Raw genomic sequence first — 17,959 nt, 5'->3', positions numbered from 1 at the left:
GCCCCCTTGTATTTAGCTATTTTCCTGCCATTTATGGCTTTATTATTTTCCTCAAATCAGCCCCAAAGTCACACACAAGTAATGTTACCACCATAGCCCTTCAATTAGGCTCCAAAATAATCCAATTACAACACAAGTCTTAACAAGGACACCGGAAATCAAGTTTAAAGGCAAATAGCTAAATGGCTGATTTGATGTCTCTTGGTGTTTCGGTCACAACGGAAGCTACGTTTATCGGATTGGTGTACACTTTATACCGTTTCGAAGCTAAGACAGAGAAATACAAATCATATGAAGATATCAACAGCCAATTCGTCTATTTTCAAGGTCAAAATGTGACATCTCAGAGGAAATTAGAAACTGTCCGCAACACTGTGCAGTTGGCAGTCAAGGGTATTTTTATCATTTCACATGTTACAGTGCTCAGATTGAGCTGAAATTTTGAAGACAGCTATATAACATCATGTCCTACAACTTTTATGTTTTGACTTAGGCCTGATTCGGCCTCTAACATGGACGAATTAAACAAGTCAGAAACAGGGCAGATTCCACTACACTTGCTGGAATTCTTCTTGCTAAGCTGAAATTTGATGTTTCAATGCTTAAAAGTACCATTCATGCATTTAATCCCCATCCCAAGTCCATATCCAAGCTCATAAACATCATATACTAGATAAACAATATTAATCAAAACTGAAAATTACAAACCCTAGCTGAAAATTCCACTACACCATCAACAACTACATAATTAGCCATAGCAATCCAAAAGTACAAGCTTATATCCCAAATTTAGCAAGAGCAAGCAAAGGAAAAGGAAGTTCAGGGTTTATACCTTCCCAAAGCTTCTTGCAAGTGAAAAACAAACTACTCTTTTCCAAAAATTTCACCACACAAAGCTGTCTAAATACCAGAAGGCAAGTTTAATCGGTTTGGTTTGGTTGATTTCAACTCAAACAAGGAAGAATCAAGGTTGGAAATGGAAGGTTTCTCTCCTCTCTTTTTCCTCTCCTAAGTCATGACCAAGCATGAAGAAAATGAGGTGTTTTTGGTTCTATTTTACAAGATGAAGATTAAGGATAGTCTTGGTCAAAGGTCTTGGTCAAGACCTTGGTTGGATTTTTGACAAATGATTTAATCACAAATATTTCCACAAAAATATCTCTCTTTTCCTTAGTCAATAATGGTGGCTGACTTAAGGGTTAATTAAGAGCTAATTAGCTCAACTAAAACAGTATTCAAGTGATGCACTCAATCGGTAACGAACGGTACACATCGGTTCAACCCGATATTCCTTATTTCGCACGTACTAGGGTTTTAACTTATGATTCACTAACTTATTATTATCACTTCTAATCACACACTTTTTCTTATCTAAAACTCACTCTTAATCACCAAATTGAGTACACACTCCACACCGATTAATCACACTACCAAAAGACGTAAAACCCTAGTTTACCTTAACGATGAAAGTAAAGGGAAAACCCTTGGTTCTATGATTAATTGTAACTATTGAGGAAGTCAATGAGTAGTAAAGCTATTGTAAAATAATGGATTCCAAATAAAAGGGAATTTTTAAGAAAATATGAGGGATTTTACAAGTCCTCACAATCACACTACCAAAATGCACACAAAAACACACACCAAAACCCTAGTATGCATAAAACCCTAACTTATGCCCTTCCTTTAGAAAAATCATAACTTGAGTTATAAATATCAAAAATTTATATAACTTGGCTTGTTAAAAACTAGACTTCAAATACTAAGAATCTTTAGAAGACACCTCAAAGAGATTTAGTTCATAGTTGCTCCAAATTGAGCCATAAGCTACTACAACATTCCCATGTTTACTTGTGCAGGGCAGAATTTTCAGTCAACTTTGCCAATTTTTTGGAATTTATTGAGATTGAATCAAACTCTAAATTTTACACAGCAGGAAGATCTATGAGTCTAGTTTCAAACGCAACAAACAGAACTCAATTCCAACTTTCCTATACGAAATTGTAGCCAATTTCCCAAAGCTGCGCAGAGCCTCCTGCGAAAATTCTAGATTTTCTAACAACTTGAAATTATGAAACTTTTCTTAACAAAATGCACTCCCTTGACTCAAATTGAACCATTAGAGCAACCAAGAATCAAAGGTAAGTGAGTTCACATAAGAGTTATAAAGACAAGTCAAATTTCAGGGTCTCACAAATACCTTATAAAATAATATCCATTTGCATAAAACTCCTCCTAATTTTAAAAAATTTAGCGCACACATCTCATTAGTGGGTACCACTTGCATAATGTATTACAAACTTAACATGTATTAACTTATACAAGGAAAATGATTTAAAAACTTGACTCACTTGTAAAAAATATCTAGGAAATGAAGGCAATAGGGTAAAGTAAAAAAAATGTATTCGAAGAAATAAAATAAAATAAGAAAAATTTTCAGGTTCTCACACTCTCTGCCCCTTAAAAGAATTTCGAAATTCTCACCTTCTATCACCCTTGTCGACTCTGAAGATGGTTGTTCATAAATAGCATAGGTTCTAGCCAGTGCTCGAGATCCGTTCCCTCCTTCCTTTACTTGTTTAGAGACATCTTTATTCATTTGCTGAGGAGCACTCTCTCTTTGTTGATTTTTCAGGCAGTTTACAAGTGGATGATCTAGGCTTCCACAAATCAAATACTTTCGCCACTTTTTCCAACAGTTTTTTCAGTGTGATTAGACTTCCCACAATATCCACAGGTCAAGTGAGGTGTCAGTTCTTGGCTTTCCCGTGGAATTTTCCTTGATGGTTCCCTTTCAATTTGAGTTCCTGTTGGTTTCCCCGCCATGGGTGGAGATAGAAGTGAAAGTTGTACTTCTCTAGCTCTTCTCCCAACTTTGGAAGGTGGTACATCTTCTCTAAGTATTTTTAGGTTACGACTGCTAAATGCATCCCTTTTCCGTGTTTGAAAAGCTCGCAATTGGGATTTCGTACTTTCAAACCTTTGAGCTTTTTCAAGGGTGTCACTGAATGTAGGAATTTGAGCCGTTGCCAAAGATTTTTGAATTGTCAGATTTAAGCCCTGAATGAACCGCCTTTTTCTCTTTTGCTCAATAGCAACCAACTCTGGGGCAAATTTGGATAATTTTGTAAACTGACCCTCATACTCGGCAACACTCCTTGATCGCTGACGAAACCTTATAAACTCGTCCTCTCTTCTTTCTTGAACAAGAGAGGGAATAAATTTCTCATTAAATTCTTGGGTAAAATTCAGCCAAGTCTAGGGTACTTGTTCCCTCTCCTACTTAGTCCTTACGACAGTCCATCATGATTAGGCTGCTCTCTCAAACTGAAATACAACAAATGTCACCTGCCTTTTCTCTGTATATCTTAGAGTAGCAAAGATATTTATCATATTTTCTAACCAATTTTCAGCTATTTCAGGGTCAGGACTCCCAGAAAATTCAGATGGAGAAAACTTTTGAAATCCCTCCAATGCTTTTTCCTCGCCGATCTCTTGATCTCTTTGTTGATTCACTTGTCCAACCCCTTGGCCCTGTTGGGGTAATAAATGTTCTAACAAGTCCGTCATACGATTTATAGCCAATACCACTTGATCATTTGCCCCAACCCTTGGCTCAATGTTTTGGTTAGCCACAGACCCACTCTCTTCCTTTTGATTTTGGACTTGTCCACGTGGACATCCCCGTTGTTGTCTTCTAGCTTCTATTTTTTTCTCAACCAATCTATGTAGATGTCTATTAATTCAATATTCATTATGAACATACACACATATATGCATGTAAACATACCAATGACAAGCACATATATTCAAACATAATAACTGACAAATTAGACTAAAGCATTTCCATAAGCAATGTAGCCACAAACAATTCTAGCTACCAATTAGGTTCAATCAGAGCTATTTAATCAACACAAGTTGAAACCTAGTGTCATACATATTCAAGTTGAAGGCATTAAACACATTAAACAATTCTCACGGCCAACCCCATTATCCCTTTCACACAAGTCAAAACCAATGGTCACTAGATCATATCATAACAGATCCGGTCAACTCTATCTTTCCAAAACAAAAATCTGTCAATGACAGTTGCAGGAAAACTATACTTAATCAATATGAGGACCCAAAATTCTCTTTTACTAGCCTATCTATTTATTTATTTATTCATTTGCTCCAATTAATTTATTTTATTCATTTTAATTACATCTGCATTGTACATTGTCTCATTTTATTTTTTTAACACGTTTGCTCTTAAACTTAATTTTTCTGTCGTCCAATTAGTGAAAATTTGAGAAATCACGCTTTTCAAGGTAAAATGTGGTCTGAGAGTGCAGTGGTCTTGGAGAGTTAAGGATAATCAATTGTAGACTAAGAAAAGTTAATTGAGAGATTAGAGGTGAGTGACTTGAGTTAAACTTAATTAGGAGCATTAATGAAATACTATTCAAATGTTGACTTTTGCACCATAAAAGTGGCTCTATGTCACTTCACTCTTTCACCATTTCACTTCACAAAAATAACACCAAACACACTCTCTCTTCCTCTCCCTTTGGCCAAACCTCCTCCCCCTCCCTTGGCCAAGAAAACTTCATCTTCTTCCTCTCAATCTTGTTCACTAATCTTACTCCCAACCTTGCTCACACCTTGGATTATCTTCAAACTTGGTAAAAGACTTGGTGGAGGGAAGATTCTTGGAGGATTAGTGCTTGGTTTCTTGAGGTCATGCTTGCTAACCTTAGAAGAAGGTAACCTCTCCAAGCTCCAATCTTTCTTTCATCCATTAGCTAAATTTTAGCTAGATATACTTGGGGTTGTTGAAGGGGTCTATGAACCTTGACATTAGGTAACATGTCTAGAGGATTTTCTTGCTTTCTTGAGTTGCTCTTAGGAAGGTGCTTTGAAGGATGATATGTTTGATTTGGTTGGATGATCATGTGATATAGCATGGATTCTTGGCTTGCTTGATGGCTTGATTTTACCTCTTTACTAGCTTGCAAGGTTGTAGCTTTGTAGGTTAATATTGACTTGCTTTGTTGGTTGTTTTGGTGGCATGAAAAGTGAATTATAATGCTTGAATCTTGGTGGAAAAATTTTAGTTTTGGCACCCTCCTTGTTGACCGAAAAATGCAAGAAAATTTCAGTTTTTCAAGGCCACTAGTCGGCCAAATATTGAGGCTAAAAATTTCAGTTTTTGACCCATTATTTTGGATGAAAATGATAGCTAAAATTTCAGGTTTTAAATCCTACTGTTGACCGAGACTATGAGGGCAAAATTTTAGGTTTTAGAGCTTCATTTTGAACTCCAACCATGTACTAAAATTTCTGGTTTTAAAAGGCCTAATTTAGCTCCAACTTGGAGCTCAAAAAATTCTGGTTTTGAGGCCATACTCATGGCCGAAAGTTTGGGCGGAAAATTTCAGTTTTGGAGCCTCTTCTTGAACAAAAATCTTGCTAAAATGATGGCCTTAGATGCACCTTGATCGGAGCAATTAAGTTGGCTTTAAAAAAATGGAAAAAAGAAAGGTTTCACAAGTAGGTTTGCTGGAATTTTCGTGTTTTAGGCTTCAAAAATCAGCTTTCGAAAAACTGTTCTATCATGATATATAAAAATCCAAATTGGGTTCTGTTTCTTGCATTTGAAACTAGACTTGAATTTCTTTCAGTGTTTTAAATTTGACGAGCTAGTTCGATTCCTATGAATTTTGATAAATTTTCAAATTTCACTGAAATTCAAGACTGTTTTGCCCTGATTTTACTGAAGCTGCGATTTGGAACTAAAATTCGACTGGTTTCTGATTTGAATCTGGTAGAAATGTCTTCTAGAGAGTTTTAGTTCATTGAGTTTATTTTCCAACAGTATAAGATTTGTGATATTTGGACTTGTGGAACTCAAGTTATAATTTTTCAAATAACAATACCAAAACTGCAATTTTCCTTATAAAGTGACAAAAGCTCAAAAGTGGTTTGGAAACATTTTCTGGGTTCAAGCCTAACCTTCTTGATTATTTGCACCCCATTTCATACTTGGGAAATGGATTTCGCAGAGCACATGAGATTTCTCTTGACTTGGATCGGAAAACTTGATTGTTTGGAAGTTGATCAAGCTTCAAGCGAAACTAGTTGGGTTCCTTTGACTCCGAAATAAGATTTTTTAACTCCTAATCTTATGCCCTCGATTTCCGTGAAAATGAACCATAAATTGAGCGTTTGAACTAAAGTAATTCTTGAGAAATTTCACTAGTTTCATATTTGAAAGTTTGAGCTTTTAGCTCCAATATTTACTATGAAATAAGTGACGCTTTTAATGAAATTTGACTTCATAAGTTTAGATAACGTGAATGCTCATTTATATTCTAAAACTTGGGAATAGGATTAGAAGTTTTAAAATATGAAAACATTTTTTTCCCTTCCTCAATTTTCGTGTAAAAAATTAAGCGTTATACTCCTCTTTTCAAATCCAAAGTCATTGCCACGACTTGACTCGAAATTGGAGCTTTTGAGTCCTCCTTGAGTATTATTTCAGTGATTAAGTGAGAACGTTTCTCTTTTAATTTGACTTGTGAGGCTCTTGAGTGTGGGTAGCAAGGGGTTTTTTTTTATTATTAGTTTTGGTCGAATACCTAGGTAACCGTGATTGTGCATGTCTCAGGTGATCACCTAGACACCGAGGAGCTCTTTTGACCTCTTGGTTTTGCTCTCGCTTTGCTTTTGACTTTAGTGAGTGTCAAGTGCATGCTTTATGTTGCTTTGATTGAAATGATACTTGAATAAGTACTATGTGATTCTTGTGATTTGTAAACTTGTCGAGGCAAGGGTGTACTTTGTCGCTCTCGTCCTCTCCCTCTTGAATACTCACTACTTGTTATATGAATTTGTGTGACTTGAACTTGTACTCGAACATGATTTTAACTCATGAGCACTGAGCGGCAGCATGTACCACACCCTATTCGGGTGGGAGGTGCCTCTCATCCAGACTCAGTGTTATGATCGATTCTATGTAGATTTGAGCGTTGTTTCATCGACCAATTCTACTTGTGGGGATGCTCCAATCCATTGGCTAATCTCGTAACTCGAGCCGGTAAGGGCTTGGTCGAGAAGCTTGGTTAACTATGGGAAATTTATAGATTGATCTTTTGAGATCTTGTTTGACATACTCGAATAGTATTGCCACCTCGTGCTTATTTGGTTCCGGATTCGAGAGGATGATATGGTGGATAGAGGAAGTAAGCGGAGCTCTACGGACATGTTGCTACTTGAGTTGACGGAGGGTCAACCAAAGATGGCTTGAATCGGCCGCGACGTGAGAATAGCTCCTGAGAGCTCCTGTATCCTTTCTACTTGTGTTTTACTTCCTACTTGTTCACTTATGTGAAATTCATGTTAAGTTGCTTTTAAGTGTGCTATTTGATTTGGTTTGTTCTACTTGCTTGCTTGCTTGATTTTCTTGGCCTCATTGAGCGTTGGCTCACCCTAAGTTGTTATTCCTTAATAGGTCTTGGAAGTGGAAGTTAGGAAACTCTAGATTAGCGATTTTTGGTTGAAGCTAGTAAGCCTCTTATATGACATTTGAGGAAATTGAAGTGTAAACTTTGTTATGTTTGAGATTTTGGATTGTAATAATAGATGGTAGACTTAGAAGAATTTGACTTGTATATTTGAAGTATTTCTTTAATCCTAAATCTATGGTTGACTTGTAAATCTCTATTAAACTAGAATGAGTGCATGAGTCCTGACGAGAGTTGGACAGGCGCCCCGCTGATACCCTAAGGCGAGCCCTAGGGAGAGGTGGGGGTCTCACAGTTGGTATCAGAGTTCTAGGTTTGAAATATCTAGAATAGTGTTAGGGGTTTTGAGTCGTAAACTTTCAGTCATAGAAATTCGTGATAAATCTTAAGTTAGATCTTTGAGTAGCACCCGTGATTTTAAGGACTTAACCTTGAGTCTTGTGAGTTGTTTGTAGAAAATGGACAGTGGTAGCGACAGTGATACGATCGAGGGACCGCTCCCATTGATTCGGTTTCGGATGGTCGGAGGCGGACCCTCGCTTCAATGGTCACCCGCCAGTTTGGTTAGGACATGCTCATGCTGTGAGAGGTTCATCTACCCTAACCACATGGTGTTAAGGGTGGTTGAGAAGAGGAGACAGTTGACCCATGACCTCAAGCAGAGATGGAGGTGATGAGAACCACTATGGGGGTCCAAGCTACCAGGATTCAGGAGTTGGAGACTAGGGTCCTCGAGGAGTGTCAGAGGGCTGACGCCTCCCACGCTCAGTTTCAGACGACCGATGGGCACCTTATTCAGATTGTAGAGGAGGTGAGAGACCGTGTGGATGGTATTCTAGCCGAGTGTGGGACCATGACCGATCACATAGAGGAGACCGTAGGTGGAGGAGGACCTGGGGATGCTGTCCCTACTGATGAGGAGGAGATAGAGCCCATGGAGGTGGAGGCCGAGGAGGATCCTTCTGAGGATATGGGGTCTGTTAGTTCGACCCACTCAGACTAGTGATCTTCTGATCTTTTAATTTTAGTTAAGGATTTAGAAGGGGTGATCCTCGCCTTGGGGCCTTTTGTATTTTGTTGTATGTACTCCTATATTTTGAGGCACTTGGTTGCCTATGTCCTGTACTTGACATTATTGACTTGTTTTATGAACTCTTGACTTGTAACATGACTTTTAGTTTATGTAAAGAATCATGCTTTAATTTCAAGTGTTCTTGCAATTTGTATATATTTTTAAATTACTATGTTTATTTACCCTCTTTTAATTATGCATTTAAACTCTTGCTAGATGGATCGGCGAGGATGTGGACGGGGTCGAGGGTATGGGTTTCGGCAACTCCGTACTCCCGAGAGAGAAGAGGGATCAGCGACCGGTCCGAACCAAAACTCTAGGAATGAAGGGGGTGACCAAGTCGCTACAGTCTTTAATCGTATAACTGATGTTCTTGAGCGTCTAGCTAAGCGCCAAGGCCTTGAGCCAGTCAACGCACCTAGAAACGACGAGAGGAGTGAGGATAAAGCCCTAGAGCGTTTCTTGAAGTTCGCCCCACGGATAGATTTTACGGAGGGGTGAAGATAGATTTCACGGAGAATCTGATCCTGAAGCGGTAGAAAATTGGTTTGAGAAAATGGTAGAAATCTTTGCCGCCTTAGATTATGCCGAGGAGAAGCAGGTGAATTTTGCTGTCTTCCAGTTCAAGGGAGCGGCACGCTCAAGGTGGAATGTTGTTAGGGCAAAATGGAAGAGAGAACAAACCCCCTGGATTTGAGCAAACTTTGAGAGGGAGTTTAACGCCAAGTTCCTCCCGCCCATGATACAAGAAAAGATGGAGGATGACTTTATTAGGTTGAAGCAAGGGTTGCTAAATGTGACAGAGTATGAGGAACGGTTCACCAAACTTTCCAAATTTACCCTTGAGCTAAAGGTCATTCAAGGGTTAAATATAGAAATCCAAGAGTCCCTAGCAGCAGCTCAGATTACCACTTTTACGGATGCCTTGGATAAGGCACAGAGGGTAGAAAATGTTAAGTCCCAATCCAAAACTTTTCATGCTAGAAAGAGAGGTAACCCAAGTAATGCCCTTGGACCGTCTGAGAGGTCTACCTAACCACTTAAGATAAGAAGAGGGGTTAGAGGAGTGAGGATGCCCGGAAAATCAAGAATAGCTCTATCAAAGGGAACCCCGCCAAAAGGAAATCAGAGTGGGCGAGATCAGCGGAAAGGGAATTCTCAAGCTCGTCAGGCTGTGACTCTTCATGTGACTTGTGGATAGTGGTAAGTCTAACCACACTAAGGCCGAGTGCTGAAGAAGCAAAGAAAGTGTCTACTCTACGGTAGTACCAAGTATCAGATCTCAAGTTGGTCTAATGCCTCTAAGGAAGGAGGAAATACTCAACAGTCTGTTAGGTCCACTTCAAAGCAGTCGAGTGCCGGAGGGAGCCGACCAAAAGTGCCAGTAGGGTTTATGCCTTAGACAATCAGCAAATCCCTAACCCGATTGAAGTGGTGGAAGGTACGATCCTCATTTTTATCGCCTAATTAGGGTTTTAATTGATCCACGGCCAACCCATTCTTTTGTAGATCCTAACTTTATGAATGGTATAGATGTAAAGTATGATTTCTTACCTTGTGATTTGGAAGTTAAGACTCCAACGGGGGACTCGTGCCTAATTGCTAATAAGGTTTATAGAAATTATGAGATTTGGGTTGGTGAGAGGAAATTGTTGACGGACTTAGTGAGCCTAACAATTAAGGGATATGATGTGATACTCGAGATGGATTGGTTGGATCGATACCATGCTCAATTGGATTGTAAGTTGAAATTAGTAGAGTTGCGCATCCCACGGGAAGCAACTTTGAAGTTAGATGTGAGGGGTAGACTAGCATCGTCTGCTCTAATTTCGAGGATTCGAGCTAGAAAATTGTTGAGTAGTGGGGCTATAGGATATCTAGCCTTTCTGATAAATACACCTGGGGATAAGATGAAGTTGGAAAACGTGCCAGTAGTGAAGGAATATTTCGATGTCTTTCCTGAGAAATTAGAGACGTTACCTCCGGAGAGAGAAATAGTGTTTAAAATTGATGTAGATCCGGGGACGGCACCTATCTCTAAGATGCCTTATAGGATGGCTCCAACTGAATTAAAAGAATTGAAATTGCAGTTGTAAGATTTATTAGAAAGAGGCTTTATCAGAGAAAGTGATTCACCGTAGGGAGCCCCGGTGTTCTTTGTTAAGAAGAAAGATGGAAGTTTAAGACTATGCATAGACTATCGAGACTTGAATGATGTGACCATTAAGAACAAATACCATTTGTCTCGCATAGATGAGTTGTTTGATCAATTGCAAGGGGCCGTAGTATTTTCCAAGTTGGATTTGAGGTAGGGCTATTACCAGTTGAGGATCCTAGAAGCGGATGTGCCTAAGACCACTTTCAATTCGAGATATGGGTATTTCGAATTTGCAGTTATGCATTTTGGGTTAACTAATATGCTAGCAGTCTTTATGGACTCGATGCATCGGGTCTTTAAGCCGTATTTGGATCAATTTGTGGTGATATTCATAGATGATATATTGGTGTACTCTAAATCTCGAGAAGATCATGAACGGCACCTGAGGATGGTCTTGCAAATCCTGAGAGAGCACCAACTTTTTGCTAAGTTCAATAAGTGTGAGTTTTGGTTAGAAGAAATAGCTTTCCTAGATCATATAATCTCTATGGAAGGGATTATTGTGGATCCAGCTAAGGTAGAAGCCATTTCTAAGTGAAAACAACCAGAAAATCCTATAGAAATTCGAAGTTTCTTAGGATTAGCGGAGTATTACCATCGGTTTATCAAGGACTTTTCTAAAATCGTGAGACCTCTAACCGAGTTGACTAAGAAGTATGGCAAGTTCATATGGGATCTTAAATGCGAGAAAGGGTTCCAAGAGTTGAAGAAATGTTTGACCGAGGTACCTATATTAGCATTGCCAAATGGAGGAGATGATTTCATGGTTTATACAGATGCTTCATAGGATGGTTAGGGATTTGTGTTAATGCAAAATGGAAAAGTAATTGCATATGCCTCTCGTAAGTTGAAACCTCATTAGCAGAATTACCCGACCCATGACTTGGAATTAGCGGCAATGGTGTTTGCCTTGAAAGTGGAGACATTATCTGTATAGGGCAATTTTCGAGGTTTTCACTGATCATAAGAATCTTAAGTATTTATTCTCCCAGAAAGAGTTGAATTTGAGGCAACGTAGATGGGTGAAACTTTTGGAAGATTATGATTGTACGCTTAACTACCACCCTGGAAAAGTTAATATAGTGGCGGATGCCCTAAGTCGTAAGGTACAAGTGGCCAGCCTAATGGTGAGAGAATGGCACATGATAGAGAAAGTTAGCGTTTGGAACCCGCGTCTTGAGTCATAGAGGGTGATTTTGGGAATATCACAGTGAAATCTACCTTATTAGATCGAATCGAAGAAACTCAAAAAGGAGACCCTGAGTTGCAAAAATGGATTAAGAAAGTTCAAAAAGGGAAAAAGTTTGACTTCAATCTAGAGACCGATGGAGTGTTAAAATTTAGAAATCGTCTAGTGGTGCCAAAAGATGAAGGACTAAAGAAGGAAATTTTGGACGAAACTCATCGTTCCAAGTATATGGTGTATCTTGGAGGTAATAAGATGTATCAGAACTTGAAGAGCCTTTATTGGTGGAAAAATATGAAAAGAGAAATTACCCAATTTATTCGGGCTTGTCTCACTTGCCAACAAGTTAAGACCGAACAACAGAAACCGTCTGGGTTATTACAGTCTTTGGAGATACCTGAGTGGAAGTGGGAGAATATTACTATGGATTTCGTATCAGAGCTGCCAAGGATTCAAAGAGGTCACGACACTAGTTGGGTAACAGTGGATCGGTTGACCAAGTCTGCTCTCTTTTTGCCGATTAATATGAAGTACTCCTTGAAAAAATTGGCTAAATTATACTTGGATGAAATTATAAAGTTGCATGGGATACCGGTGAGTATAGTATTAGATCGGGACTGTGACGACCCCACTTCTCCTTAGGGTGAACCCTAGAGTTTCGGCGGGCCGCCTGCCTAACTCTCGCCAGGGCTCAATACAAGTCAAATTTAAACTTAAAGGTAATCAACCAATAATAAAATCAATATCATGAAAAGTCGCTTCCTTTTATAATCATTCAATTCTTACATCACAAAGTTTCCAAAAGGTACATCAAATTTCTCCAAAAATACAACCATCCAGAGTTGACCAAACCATTTACGTCCAAAATTCTAATCAAAAGGTAATCGAGTCAGCTTCTCCAAAAATCTTTTCATTCTGATCCCCTGTTAAGGAAAACAAACTATGGGGGTGAGCTAGCGTTCAGTGAAGCCAAGAAAAGCATGCAAACAAATAAGTTCAAGTAGTAATAAAGCTTATACAAAAGGGATGGCCATAAACTTCATGTAATTTACAAGGATAAGTAAAACACAATCAATAAGGATACGGAAGCTTTCAGGAGCTAACTCCAGACAGTTTAGCCAAGGCTTTGATCCAAAATCCCACGTTGACTCTCCGTCAATCGCGCAAGTATCAAATCTGTAGACTCCACTTATCACCAAATTTCCGTCCACTGTTACACCCCTTACCGGGTCCACACGTCGAATAGAAAAGGCAATACTACTCGAGTATGTTAAGCAGGATCTCAAAAGATCAAACTTTATGATTTTCTCATGGTTCATCAAGCTTCTCGACCAAGCCCATGCCGGCTCGAGTCGTAAGGTCAACCAATGAGTTTTCGGCGTCCCCCACGAGTACGAGTATAAGTCAATGAGATGGCTCTCCAATCGACGTCGAGTCAAACACAAGTATTATTTCCAAGTATGAGCAAGTCAATTATCAAATCAAGTAAAAGAGAACGAGTGCGATAAAGTACACATTTGTCTCGACGAGTTCAATTCACATATTCAACAAGAAGTATTTCAAGTATTATGCAACAAGTCATGCACTTGACACTCACCAATTTCAAAAGGAATTGAGCAAGAAATTCTTTTAAAGTTCCTTGCCGGAATTCCTTTCGAATCCCTCTTGAGCACTTGAAGAAATATTTACCAACCATCACTCACGGATACCCTAGACCATTGAGCATACAAAGAAAAAAGTTCGTTTTCCTAGAACTAGAACAATGCATCAAAAGGTTAATTTTATTGAAAACCGAAATTCACAAATGAAGGTTTAAGGTCGCAAGTTCGAGTCAAGTTAAAGGAGCTTTTCGCTAAATCATTGAAATAATGCTCAAAGAGAACTCAAAAGTCGTTTTTAATTCAAGTCATGGTAAGTAAATCTCAATTCCAAAAGAAAATACCAATTTCACTTTTGGCATGAAAATCGAGAAAAAAGGTAGATAGTTTTCATCTCCCAAGACTTCTAATCTCGTGACCCAAAAGTTTGAATATAAAGGACATTCACATTTTTCAAACTAATGGAGATAAAACTCATCCAAAACTCCACTCATTTCATAGAAATTGTCAAAGCTAAAGGTTTCGAGTTTTAAGTCGAAACTTGAGAAATCCTCTAAGAATCACTCGAGTTAAAAGGCTCCATTTTTAAAGTTCAAACTCATGAAATCAAAGGTATAAGACTAGGGATTGAAATCATTTTCTCAAGTATAAGAATAAGACGTAATAACCAAGAAAGTTAAACAACTAAGAGAACGCATTAAGAGAGGTTTAATCCTTTGAAAACCAAGATTCGAAAATGAAGGTTTAAAATTCTAAAGGAACCCTTGTCTAACCATGAAATTAGTCCTAAAACGGACCAACAAACTCAAAGGAAGGTTAAAAGTACTTAAGAGAGTACTTTGTTTAAAACCAGAAAATTTCTAGCTAGGGGCGGCCCTGCTTGGGAAAATCATATCTCGGGTTCCGTAAGTCCAAAAATTAGAAAGTTTATACCGTTGGAAACTAGATTTAAAGACTAAAAATCACTAGAAGACACTTTTCTCAGACTCCAATTCGAAATCATTCAAATTTTAGTTCAAAGTCACTGTTCTGAACAGGATAGAGCAAAACAGGCTTGCAATTTCAGTAAAGTTTGGAAATTTGGAAAAATTCTTAGGAAATGAATCAACTCTTGAAATTTATATTGCTAATAGAGTTCCAAATTTAGTTTCAAAGGCAACAAACAGAACTAAATTTGGATTTTCGAATAGCAAGATACGACAATTTTAAGAAGGCTGGTTTTTGCAATCTGTTCAGCAGATTTCCAGTCACCAAGTTTCGACACAGTTTTGAAATCCGGCGATAACTAACACTATACAAGTCCAAATTGGGATTGGTTTATGGCGTTGAAAACTAGATTCAAAATTCAATAAATCATCAGAAGAAATTGTTTTCAAACTATTTTTACAAGTGAGACGAAATTGAGCCACAAGATACAGTTTCATAGTTTTTCTCAGATAAATAGGTAAAACAGGTCAGTCCAGTTTGCCCGTTCGCTACGGCTCACACAAAAAAAAAATTAGTAGGGGAATTTTATACCGTTGGAAAACCCTTGGTATGTAGTTTCAAATGCTACAAACAGCACTTGATTTCGACTTTTACACAAAGATTTATACACAGACAAAGAACCGCTGGTCAACTGACCCGGGTAGCTAGCATCATTTGAGCATCGAAATGGTATTGAAATTATGCCAAATTTGGTACACTTAAACTTCCATATATGGACTACCTCCCTACCAAAATTTAGGCAATAACTCGCACAGGAAGGCAGTTAACAAAATGACCAAAATTTGTGAAATTCTTCAAAACTAATCTGCCAACCCTATCATTCTTTCTTTTCCAAAAGTTTTGTCCAATGAAATCAGTCCCAATACACTCCATTTTTGAAACCAAGATTCTAGCGACATTTAACGAGCAATTGAAGGTTAAATAACACTAAATTTTTTGAAATAAAACACCCCAAAATAGACTTGACCATTCGGTCAGTAGGGGAAAGGAAAATTGCTAGATTTTTGGCCAATCTTTTCATGCAATTTTGAAGCACCAAATGAAAGAGTTTTTTGGCTAGCAATGTGACGACCCTACCTCCCACTAGGGTGTACCCCAGGGTTTAGCGGTCCGCCTGCCCAGCTCTCGCCAGGACTCACTCACTCACTTCAAATAAAATAGGTTACAACCTCAAGAGTAAAGGAAATAATAGTTCCCAAACTTGGAACGTACATGTACATTCATTTCTATTCCAAACATTTGTACAATCCCAATTATAACAAAAGATATGAATCCCAGATACATTCAACCCTAATCGAGCACTACCGCGAGTACAATCGCAAAATTTCCAAAAACTAGACTATGTTTCAAGTAGCAATAAAAGTGAGCAATAACACTTCAAGTAGCAAATCTTAGTATGAGCGAGTGTAAAATTCTTTTTCTAAAAGAATCAATAACCCTACGAATAACAATCAAAGTGTAAGGATACAGATGGCTCTCAGGAGCCAAATTCCCGTTGCTTCACCAGTGCTTGATCCAGTATTAGTTGACACTCCGTCAACTTTCAAGTAAAGTAACCAATCCAGTACTGCTTCGCTTCACACCAATCAGTCCACCATTCAATGCCCTTACCGGGCCCGAACACCAACTAAACACTGGTGGTAATAGTCGAGCATACCGATTAGTCGAGGAGATAACACTCCACTCGACAACACTAGATACCCATGGTTCGTTATCTAATCGACCAAGCCCTTGCCGGCTCGACTCGATTAACTAGCCAGTGAGGTTTGGGTTCCCAAGTAATCACTATAGTCGATGACCAATCGATTTAGTCAAGAGAAAAGTACGGAGACAGGAATGAGAGGTACCTCCCACTCGTATCGAGTGTGATACATACTGCAGCTCAGCAGTTACAAGTCAAGCACAAGTACAAATACAAGTACAGGTCAATGCAAATCAAGTCACTTGTACAAGCATGAATGAGATATCAAGTATTTAGTTAAGTTAGGTCAAGTGCGATAAAGTACACACTTGCCCGACCAAACCAAGCAAATGTTATCTGATCACGTTGGTAAATCAAATATCAAGTTCAATCATATATTTGGAAGCACTCACTAAAGGTCTAGTGTTTTTCAATATCACGTTCAGGTCCAACTCCTTGGTTGGAGTCCAAATTTGCGATAAAATATCATTTAAGAATGTAAAACTCTCTAGAGTTCGAAACATAGGAGTTTCGCTTCAAAAAATCAAATAAATGAAACTCATTTAAGTAGTATTTATTTTTCTTATCACACTCTAGAAAACTCATGCTCGCTCTTTTAGTTTCGGAAGCGGTTAAAACGTTTAAGTTCGTAAAGTGGCTAAAAGACGAGGAAAACATATTCCGAATGGTCGCTACTTTCATTTTTCTAAGGGTATGAGTTTCGGCCAAATTTTAGCTTATATACCTCTATGAAAGAAAACTCGAATACCATAGACAATCCAAGTTCAATTTGACCCCAAATCTTTGCTCAATTCGTGAGTACTCACGCCTAACCCTCGAGTGAAAATTTAGGCGGCATGCCCTTTGTATTTAGTTATTTTTCAGCCATTTATGGCTTCATTATTTTTCTCAATTCAGCCCCAAAACTTCACACAAATAATCTTACCACAATAGCCTTTCAATAGGCTCAAAATCATCCAATTATAACACAAATCTAATAATACAACCGGAAATCAGTTTTGAAGACAAAAGGCTAAACAGTAGATTTGACATCTTATAGAATTTTGGTCACAACTGGAGCTACGTTTGTCAGATTTGGGTACACTTTATACCGTTTCGAAGCTAAGAAAAATTTTTACAAATTTCATGAAGACAAGTCAACCCAGTTCACATTTGATCCAGGTTGAATTTACAGATTACAGAACCAGAATTTCAATGTCAGTCTGGTTGTCAGCACTAGATTTGAATGTCAATAACTCAAACTACAAAATTCCAATTGAGGTGTTTTCAGATGCGTTGGAAAGCTGAAACATAGGGCTAAAATTTTTATGTTTTGACCAAATGCTGATTTGATACGGATCAAAGTGAAAAATGAAGCCAAAAATGTGAAATCTCAAAACTGCCCGCGGAAAAGAACATTTGGCAGTCAGGGATATTTCGGTCATTTCACATGCTACAGTGATCCAATTGAGCTGAAATTGTACAGGAATCTATATAACACCATTTCCTACAACTTTCATGTTTTGATCTAAGCCTAATTCGGCCTCTAACATGGACAAATGAAGCTGGTCAGAAGCAAGGCAGAATTATCTACTAAAGCTGGAAAATTCTTAGTTGGAAGCTAAAAGGCATATTAAAGCTAGAAATCTTCATATCATCTCTCTCAAGTCTATAACAAAGCTGGATATAACCATCTCATGGCTGGAAAATGCATATCAAAGCTGGAAAATGAAACCCTAGGCTGAAATTCCATCAATCTTCACCAATCTAGGTTA

This window comes from Coffea eugenioides, unplaced genomic scaffold (assembly GCF_003713205.1).
Source record: "Coffea eugenioides isolate CCC68of unplaced genomic scaffold, Ceug_1.0 ScVebR1_18;HRSCAF=85, whole genome shotgun sequence".
Classification (NCBI taxonomy): Eukaryota; Viridiplantae; Streptophyta; class Magnoliopsida; order Gentianales; family Rubiaceae; genus Coffea; species Coffea eugenioides.
The sequence above is the reverse complement of the archived record's forward strand: the minus strand, read 5'-3'. Positions refer to the sequence as shown.